This window comes from Pituophis catenifer, unplaced genomic scaffold (genome assembly GCF_029215685.1).
Source record: "Pituophis catenifer annectens isolate HBS135680 unplaced genomic scaffold, rPitCat1.0.hap2 SCAF_2, whole genome shotgun sequence".
Taxonomy (NCBI): domain Eukaryota; kingdom Metazoa; phylum Chordata; class Lepidosauria; order Squamata; family Colubridae; genus Pituophis; species Pituophis catenifer.
This window is the reverse complement of record NW_027256882.1, coordinates 285708587-285718904: the sequence shown is the minus strand read 5'-3', so window position 1 is coordinate 285718904 and position 10318 is coordinate 285708587.

The following is a 10318-nucleotide window of genomic DNA, read 5'->3' as shown; positions in this document are numbered from 1 at the left end:
GCTGGGATCGTCAGAGGCTTTTAAAAGCATTTTTTTTACAATCTCTTCGGCTGAAGAGGTTGTAGAAAAAATGGTTTTAAAAGTTAAAAAAAAGAAAAGTTGGCCACGCCCACCCAGTCACATTACCCCCCACCCACCAAGCCACGCCCACAGAACAGGTAGTAACAAATTTTACATTTCACCACTGGCACAAGCAAAGCGCATGCATGGAACGCTGGACGCATGTGCAGAAGTAGGTGTGAGCGAAAAGCGAGTGTGCGCACGCTGGGCGAACCGGTGATAAGAATATGTGAAACCAGGGGTGAAATCCAGCAGGTTCTGACAGGTTCTGGAGAACCGGTAGCGGAAATTTTGAATAGTTCAGAGAACCGGCAAATATTACCTCTGGCTGGCCCCAGAGTGGGGTGGGAATGGAGATTTTGCAATATCCTTCCCCTGGAGTGGGGTGGGAATGGAGATTTTGCAGTATCCTTCCCCTGCCACGCCCACCAAGCCACGCCCACAGAACCAGTAGTAAAAAAATTTGGATTTCACCACTGTGTGAAACCCACCACTGGCAAAGAGCTGGATCCATATAGGAAGTCTGCGAGCTGGATCCATATAGGAAGTCTGCGAGAACAAAAGTGGTGTCATGGTTATTGTTTATATATTATTAGACTTTTCTTCCATCTGTCTGTCTGTCTGTCTGTCTGTCTGTCTACCTATTTATTTATTTATTTATTTATTTATTTATTTATTTATTTACCAAAAATTTATATGCCGCCTTTCTCCCTAAGGACTCAGGGCAGCGAACACAAGTTAAAAACATACAATAATAAAAGATCAAAAAGATTAAAACCCAGTTAAAACAACGACAATCAAAATAAGATTATTATGTTTATAAGTAAGTCAAGATGTTGAATATACATAATATTCTTTCCTCCTCTTGTTTTTCCCACAACAACTGTGTGAGGTGGGTTGGACTGAGAGAGAGTGACTGGTCCAGAGTCATCCAGCTGGCTTTTTGTGTCTAAAAAAGGACTAGAACTCACATTCTCCTGGTGATTGGCCAAAAATCACCCAGCGAGCTTTCATGCTGAGGGCAGGACTACAACTCACAATTTCCTAATTTCTAAATCAGCATCTTAACCAGTTGCTGATTAACCAGCAACTTAAAAGTTCAAGCTCCCTTCAGCCATGATAATTCAATGGGTAACCATCTTAGGTCCTCCCTTGTAGAGAAACTAACTTGCATAAGGCTTATTGTGGGGAAAATGGGAGGAAAGAATGATCCATACGCCATCTTGAGAGAAAAGAAACAAATAAAACGGGAACACCAGAATATCTGTGCTGCATCAGGCCAAAAACAATCTTTGCTCAATCAGCCAATGCTTTTAAAGAGGACATAGAACAGGGGGGTCAAACTCAAGGCTTATGGGCTGGATCCGGCCCGCGGGGTGCCTAAATCGGGCCTGCAGGACCGTCCTGGAAACAGCAAAGGACCGCCCCACAGTGCCCCTGTCAGCAAAAATGGAGTTCAGAAGGGCCAGGTACGGCCCTCCCAAGCTCAGTTTTCGCTGGCAGAGGGTTGCAGGAGGCAGTCCCAGCTGAAAACGGAGATCAGGAGCCCATTTTTGTTGGCAGAGTGCTTGGGCCACCACAGGCCCCTCTGACACGAGTGGCCACGCCCACCCCGGCTGCCCAAGGTCAAACACAACCCTGTTGCAGCCCTCAATGAAATCAAGTTTGACACCCCTGACATAGAACCAGTGGTGGGATTCATCTGTGGGCATGGCTTGATGCGCATGGCAGGGGAAATATACTGTAAAATCTCCATTCCCACCCCACTCCAGGGGAAGGTTACTCCAAAATCCACATTTCCTCTCGATCAGCTGGGACTCGGGAGGCAGAGAATAGATGGGGCGGGGCCAGTCAGAGATAGTATTTAACGGTTCTCCGAACTACTCAAAATTTCCGCTACCAGTTCTCCAGAACTGGTCAGAACCTGCTGAATGCCACCTCTGCATAGAACACCGATATGGCTCCGTGTGCCACCTGTGGCATGTGTGCCATAGGTTCGCCATCATGGCACTAGACTGTATTTTATGTCTCACTAAAGCTGCAATTCTGCGACCAAAGCTGTCAATAGAAGATGAAGAAAGGAACTTTTTAAAAAATGGCATTGAATAAATATAGATATAGATATAGATTCTGCCAACCTAGCAGTTCGAAAGCACGTAAAAAATGCAAGTAGAAAAATAGGGACCATCTTTGGTGGGAAGGTAAAAGCGTTCCGTGCGCCTTTGGCGTTTAGTCATGCCGGCCACATGACCACGGAGACGTCTTCAGACAGCGCTGGCTCTTCGGCTTTGAAACGGAGATGAGCACCGCCCCCTAGAGTCAGGAACGACTAGCACATATGTGCGAGGGGAACCTTTACCTTTACCTTTAGATATAGATAAAGAGATGATACAGAAATAGATGATATATAGATGTAGATGATAGAGATAAGAGAGATTTTTAATTGATATAATCAGCTAGAGATGATATAGAGATAGAGATAGATGTAGATGATATATAGATGTAGATGATAGAATATGCATGCTATTATGTATTATTCACTCTGTCTATGAGGAAAGTCAGAAAGATCACTAGTTTAAGCCCCACTCCTTTTTATACACGTGTAAAAAAGGATGGAGAATTCTGGGAGTTGAAGTCCACAGGTTTTAAAGTTACTGAGATTAGACTCCTCTGATCTAGATCAAACGGTAGAGAAGCAAGTTAGTTCAGCCAGTCATAAACTGCTTTCCAGAATTGTGCTGAGGAAAAGGCAAAAATATTTAAAGTCTCAACCTTATGCTAAAGTGAGTTCCAACCTCTGTAAAGGGGAAATGGGATATTTGATAAACGCATGTTTTAAAAAAAGCCCTTCCCTCTTCAATATATTTTCTACAATGCTGTCTTCAAGACTCTCTTGTCCCCTTTTGATTTCAACTCCTTTAACTTCTTGCTTCTTATAAAAATGACCGTTTAATTAAATCAGTGGTGAATTTATTTTGACGCTTGCTCAGAGCTGTGTGTCAAGAGAAGGAATCAATTAATTCAAAGCAAAGGTTAAAAGGAAATAAAATCATAAGGATTCTGGTGTTCTAGTTATTAAAAAAAAAATAAAACAGGAAAGCAAAGCAAAAACCTCTGAAAACACTCACACCCAACCATAATCCACAGACATAACACAACCTTTGGCTATACTTGATGGTAGGAAAAGGCTGGAAGGCTCTAGGATTATTTTAAAAGAGAAAGCCAAACAATTATTATATCCTAAAAGACCTTACCAAAACCAGAAGGTTAAGAATAAATGATTTCATCTATCCATAAACAAATGTTTTCCTGGACTGGTTAACTTTTAATCACCACTGTCACTCAAAGCAAAGCAATATTGCAATGCTTGTAATTGCAATTAATGGATTCTTCGTCTACTGCACAATATGTGTAGCTCAGATTTTCCAAGACTACTGAATTAAACCTGTTCAAGGAGTCATAAAAGGCAGTTTCAGACAACCTGCTAATCCAAATAATTAGCTAACTGCCATAAGGACAATGACAAATCTAAGAGCCAGAAATAAGGAAAACGAGAAAAAAAATAATTAGTAATAACGTAATAATTGCAATAATGTTAACCAACTATATAAGTTACCAATCAACAATGTACACTGTCCATAATATACCACCCTTCACACCAGACTCTTTTAGATTTAGGATGATGATATGTTGCTTGCAAAAATCCTAATGTACACAAGGGGGAGTAAGGTAAGTGGCAGCCATACCTCTTTGCAGCCATCTAGTGGCCCTCCATGTCTTTGCAACACAGATCTGATTAATTCAAAGCAAAGGTTAAAAGGAAATAAAATCATAAGGTTTCTGGTGTTCTAGTTATCAAAACAAAACAAAACAAAACAAAACAAAACAAAACAAAACAAAACAAAACAAAACAAAACAAAACAAAACAAAACAAAACAAAACAAAACAAAACAGGAAAGCAAAGCAAAATACTCTAAAAATACTCTGAAAATACACCCATAATCCATAATTACACACATTTTTCAAGCTGGTTTTTGAAATAATTTGTTTACTGGATATGTACAATTTCTTGAACCATAAATTATCTTTTTTTTTTTTTTTGGTCAAAGGGAGAAAACATTCAGAAGTATCCAGAGATCTTCTTGCATATTTCCAAGATTTAAAGATTCAGTGTTTTAAGGAACACATAGCCAGGAGATTTCCTGAAATTATTTTATGGAAAAGCTCACAATGAATGGTCATTTCATAATAAGTTTCCAAGCGCTTTTTGTATTATTTGAGTAGCACAGCCATCAATATGCAGGTTTGACTGGCTTTCTGCATAAAGACACCCATTGTCTTCGTTTCTGCATTTCTTTTCAAAGTTGGGATTCTTGAAGGATGCTTCCTGGCCAGGATCATGTTGGAAAGGTCAGGGAAATAAATTATTCTTGCATATAACCGTGTCCGAGTTCATTTAAACTTTTAAGGCGTGTCCATGACATCTGCCCCAGTGAGTAGACTTTCTAGCTTCTTCTACAGCTTCTTCTGGTTGGGGTTATGTCTTATCTGATCAAGAGTTCTGAAAAACCTGACAGCTTTCATATATTCCTTTCTGTTATAATTCTGTTCTAATTAAAAGTGGTATTCAAGCTATCAAACCTTTCTATATACCTGGATGGACACGGCTATGATTTGTCACTGTGCCAGCTCTTCGTAACAGCATCCCTGCATCCTTACATTTTGATGATGTTTAGAAAGTCATGGAACGTGGGAAGCAGAATTATAGTTAATACAGATAGTCCTCGACTTACATCAGTTCATTTAGTGACCATGCCACTTTATAATGCCTTGGAAAGGACACATTTGGAATACTGCATCCAGTTTTCGTCATCATGATGTAAAAAATATGTTGAGACTCTAGAAAGAGTGCAGAGAAGAGCAACAAAGATGATTAGAGGACTCGAAGATAAAACATAAGACGAATGATTGCTGGAATTGGGTATGTCTAGTTTAATGAAAAGAAGGACCAGGGGAGACATGATAGCAGTCTTCCAATATCTCAGGGGCTGCCCCAAAGAAGAGGGAGTCAAGCTATTCTCCAAAGCACCTGAGGGCAGGACAAGAAGCAATGGATGGAAACTAATCAAGGAGAGAAGCAACCTAGAACTAAGGAGAAATTTCCTGACAGTTAGAACAATTAATCAGTGGAACAACTTGCCTCCAGAAGTTGTGAATGCTTCAACATTAGAAATTTTTAAAAAGAGATTGGACAACCATTTGTCTGAAATGGCATAGGGTTTCCTGCCTGAGCAGGGAGTTGGACTAGAAGACCTCCAAGGTCCCTTCCAACTCCTTGGTGGCGCAGCAGACTAATGTGCTGTTAACTAGCACCAGCTGCCTGCAATTACTGCAAGTTCAAATCTCACCAGGCTCAAGGTTGACTCAGCCTTCCATCCTTTCGAGGTAGGTAAAATGAGCACCCGGATTGTGGGGGCAATAAGCTGACTTTGTATAAAAAAGAACACCGCTTGGGGGGGTCCGAAAGCCCTACTAAGCAGGTATATACAAAAGTATGAAGGGTATTGCTTAATGCATTGTAAGCCACCCTGAGTCTCTGGAGAAGGGCGGCATATAAATTAAACCAATAAATAAACAATAAATAAACTCTTATTCTATTCATTCAAAGTTACAACAGCACTTAAAAAATGACTTATCACCATTTTTCAAACTTATGACCTTTGCAGCAGCCCCATGTCACATGATCAAAATTTGGATGCTTGGCAACTGGTTCATATTTATGAAGGCTGCAATGTCCCGGAGTTATGTGATCCACTTTTATGACCTTCTGACAGGCATAGTCAATGGGGAAGCCAGTTTCACTTAACAACCATGCTACTAACTTAACAGCTGCAATTATTCACTTAACAACTGTGGTAAGAAAGGTCGTAAAAGGGGGCAAAACTCACTTAACAAAGGTCTCACTTAACAACATAAATTTTGGGCTCAATTGTGGTCATAAGTCAAGGACCACCTGTAACTTCTACCATGGACTGTGCTACAATTTTTTTCAGAAATATTCTACATCGCTTTATCCTGGCACGTTTAAACTTGGTAGACCATTTGAGATTAGCAACACTTTTTTTTTAAATTTGATTTATATGCTGCCCTTCTCCGGAGACTCAGGGCGGCTTACAATGCGTTAAGCAATAGCCTTCATACTTTTGTATATTTATACAAAGTCAGCTTATTGCCCCCACAAACTGGGTCCTCAATTTACCTACCTTAGGAAGGATGGAAGGCTGAGTCAACCTTGAGCCTGGTGAGGTTCGAACTTACAGCAATTGCAGACAGCTGGTGTTAATCACAATGCTATCAGTCTGCTGAGCCACTAAGCCATTTTTACATTTTATTTAATGCAGTGTAGATTCCCCCTGATCAGATGATTCTGGGAAGATTACATTTTTAAACCTGTGCCCTGAAGACCTTTCTTTTTCAGCAAGCCGGGCTGGCTTAACACATTTTTAAATGTTTTTAATAGGTTTGTTATTGTTTTTTTTTAATTATGGGGCCAAACGCATATATATCTTTTTAACTGTATCTTAATGTTTGTATTTATGTTTTTACTTTGGCTGTGCACCGCCCTGAGTCCTTCGGGAGAAGGGCGATATATAAATCTGATAATAAAATAAATAAAATAAATAAAAAGAGAGCATAACTATCCGATATATTGTACTTAGGATCATTTTACACAGATTAGAGCCTTACATGAAAAGGGAATTGCCCAGCGGTGAAATTCACTTATCTTCCCTACCGGTTCACAAATGTGTATGTGCTGCACAAATTAAAAATATTGTGCAAAAGTTTGCACAATGTTAAATTCACTTTCCTTGGTATTGATAGGTAGACTGACCTCTTCAGTCTGGTGGACATTGTGTTCTCCAGATCTGCTGAAATTATTTAATTAGAACCTTCCTTAATTCTTGCGTACATATTCAACTTCAACCTAGCTATGAAGTTCTTTGCATCAATGTTTGGGACATTTATGATTGAAGAGTATGTGGGTAACCTACAACACAGATATTCCTTGAAAATTAGTACATAGTTGACGTAATACACCAAGCAGTATGACAACATTTCTTATCTTGTCCTCTTTAGGAGAAACACTCCATAATAACTACAAATAACTATATAAAGTTAAGTCAGTCTTTAAGCTCATTGTTAAATCTTGAGTTCTAGACCACACAGCACCATATTCAGAGGTGGGTTTCAGCAGGTTCTGACCAGTTCTGGAGAACCGGTAGCAGAAATTTTGAGTTGTTCAGAGAATCGGTAAATACCACCTCTGACTGGCCCCCGGCCCCATCTATTCTCTGCCTCCCAAGTCCCAGCTGATCAGGGGATTTTACAGTAACCTTCCCCTGGAGGGAGGAGGGAATGGAGATTTTACAGTATCCTTCCCCTTCCATACCCAACAAACCACGCCCAACAAGCCACGCCACGCCCAACAAGCCACACCCAGAGAACTGGTAGTAAAAATTTTGAAACCCACCACTGAGCATATTGCGTTATTTTCTGAGTTTTTAAACATGGAGACTTTTCAAGAATGAGTAATAAACTCATATCCCAGATCCTTTGTTTAAAATCCGGAGAGTCAATTTATTTTCAATCATGTAAAATTATCTTTTCTGCCATGGCCTAGGTTTGATAGAGCTAAAACTCAGGATGACTGGACAAGTTTACTTTTTAGTACAGTGTCAACAGTACATTGAGATCCTTATCCACAATATAAATTTTCTTTTCCAAGTTGTCTTAACATATGCAATGACGTGAAACCACAAATAACGTTGCAGCTGTTCAAGATCAAACCATATGAGTCAGGGGTGAAATCCAGCAGGTTCTGGAGAACCGGTAGCGGATATTTTGAGCAGTTTGGAGAACCGGTAGCGGAAATTTTGAGTAGTTTGGAGAACCAGCAAATACCACCTCTGGCTGGCCCCAGAGTGGGGTGGGAATGGAGATTTTGCAATATCCTTCCCCTGGCGTGGGGAGGGAATGGGGATTTTGCAGTATCCTTCCCCTGGTGGGCTTGGTGGGAATGGAGATTTTGCAGTCTCCTTCCCCTACCAAGCCCACCAAGCCACACCACACCCACCAAGCCACACCAAGCCCACCAAGCCATGCCCACAGAACCGGTAGTAAAACATTTTGGATTTCATCACTGATATGAGTGAAAAAAAGTAAAATTTCAGGTACCTCAGAGGTTGCTAAACTAGAGCTTCTGGGCCATTCTGTTTAGTTAGATTTAGGGCTTAATATTTTTCCAAATGGATGTCATTAAGTATTTCAGATTTATGATGCAATCTACCAATATCTTTGAAATAACAGAAATCAGCCAACTAAAGTGTTGATTCCTTGTTTAACACAAGCAAGCCAACACAGGGGTGTCAAATTCGATTTCATTGAGGGCTGCATCAGGGTTGTGTATGGTCCCAGGAGGCGGGTGGCAGGGCACGTGGCCAGGGGCATGGCCAGCTCGACATCACTCGTGTCGGGGGCACCTGTAGTGGCCAAGTGCTAAGGCAGGACTTCCCTCAGACCCTCCCTCACTCTCATTATAATCTCCTCCCTTCTTCCCTTTGTTTTGTTTTTAGTTTGTTTTGCTAGCCTTCTGCCAGCGAAAATGGAGCTCAGGGGGTTGCATGCGGCCTCCTGAGCTCCGTTTTCACTGGCAGAGGGTTGCAGGAGATCATCGTGGCTGAAAACAGCCTGGGAGGGCCGCATGTGTCCCTCGAGAACTCCATGGGCTGGACCTTTGCTGTTTCCAGGGCAGGCCTGCAGGCCAGATCTAAGCACCCTGTGGGCCAGATTCAGCCTGAGGGCCTTGAGTTTGATCAGTGGTGAAATCCAATTTTTTTTTCTACCGTTTCTGTGGGCGTGGCTTGGTGGCGTGGCTTGGTGGGCATGGCAGGGGAAGGATACTGCAAAATCTCCATTCCCACCCCACTCCAGGGGAAGGATACTGCAAAATCTCCATTCCCACCCGACTCTCGGGCCAGCCACAGGTGGCATTTGCCAGTTCTCCCAATTACTCAAAATTTCCGCTACCGGTTCTCCGAACTGCTCAAAATTTCCGCTACCAGTTCTCCAGAACCTGTCAGAACCTGCTGGATTTCACCCCTGAGTTTGATACCCCTGCAACTGAAGATCTTGCCTGCTGTTTTCAAATTTGGGTTATTCCACAGCATCACATTTTCATGAGATTTTGGACCCAGCTGGAAACAAAAGTCTGCTGAGTGTACCAGAATTCTAAAATACTTACGACCACAATTGAGCCCAAAATATCTGTTAAGTGAGACGTTTGTTAAGTAACATGGTTGTTAAATGAATCTGGATTCCTCATTGACTTTGCTTGTTAGAAGGTCACAAAAGGGAATCACGTGATCCCAGGACACTGCAACCGTCCTAAAGATGAACCACTTGCCAAGCATTCGAATTTTGATCATGTGACCATGGGGATGCCGCAACGGTCATAAGTGTGAAAAACGGTCATAAGTCACTTTTTTCAGTGACGTTGTAACTTTGAACGGTCACTAACGGAACTGTTGTAAATTGAGGATTACCTGTATGCCAAAATGACAACATGCCAGTCGATCCATCCCTCTAAATTTATCTTGCATTTTTTAAAAGTTTAAAATAAAATAAAACAGACACAGGCAAGCTGGAAAATATTGACTTCTAATGCCATCTTTATTTCTAAGTTCCCCCTTTGGCACCGGGAAGTCAGAAGTGGTGTGTTTAGATGCCGCAGAGCGGTTGTTTTCTCTACAATCCTGCAATCAGTGTCATCTTCCTATAGAAATGTTGCAAGGGAAACATTTTGGGGAAATTACGGGGCATAATAAGAGGAAGGAAGAATTGCATAAGCTGCCCAAGTTTAAATCTGCTCTTGTCTCTGGAGTGTTTTGTGAATGTCATCTATGCTTCTTATGAGCATAGGAGTTTCCCTTCGATGTTTTCTTCCATGGTGTAGGGCAAAAAGGAGCTATAGTTGAAGTTCTGTCCCTTTGTGTCACAATATAGATAGATACAGTAGATAGATAGCTAGATAGCTAGATAGCTAGATAGCTAGATAGCTAGATAGATAGATAGATAGATAGATAGATAGATAGATAGATATAAAATAAAGTTTGTATTTCACCATTTAACTTATTTTTGGAATTTCAGAGTCATACTTGTGAGCATGCTTGATATTTCATTCATTCTTCATCCATTCATT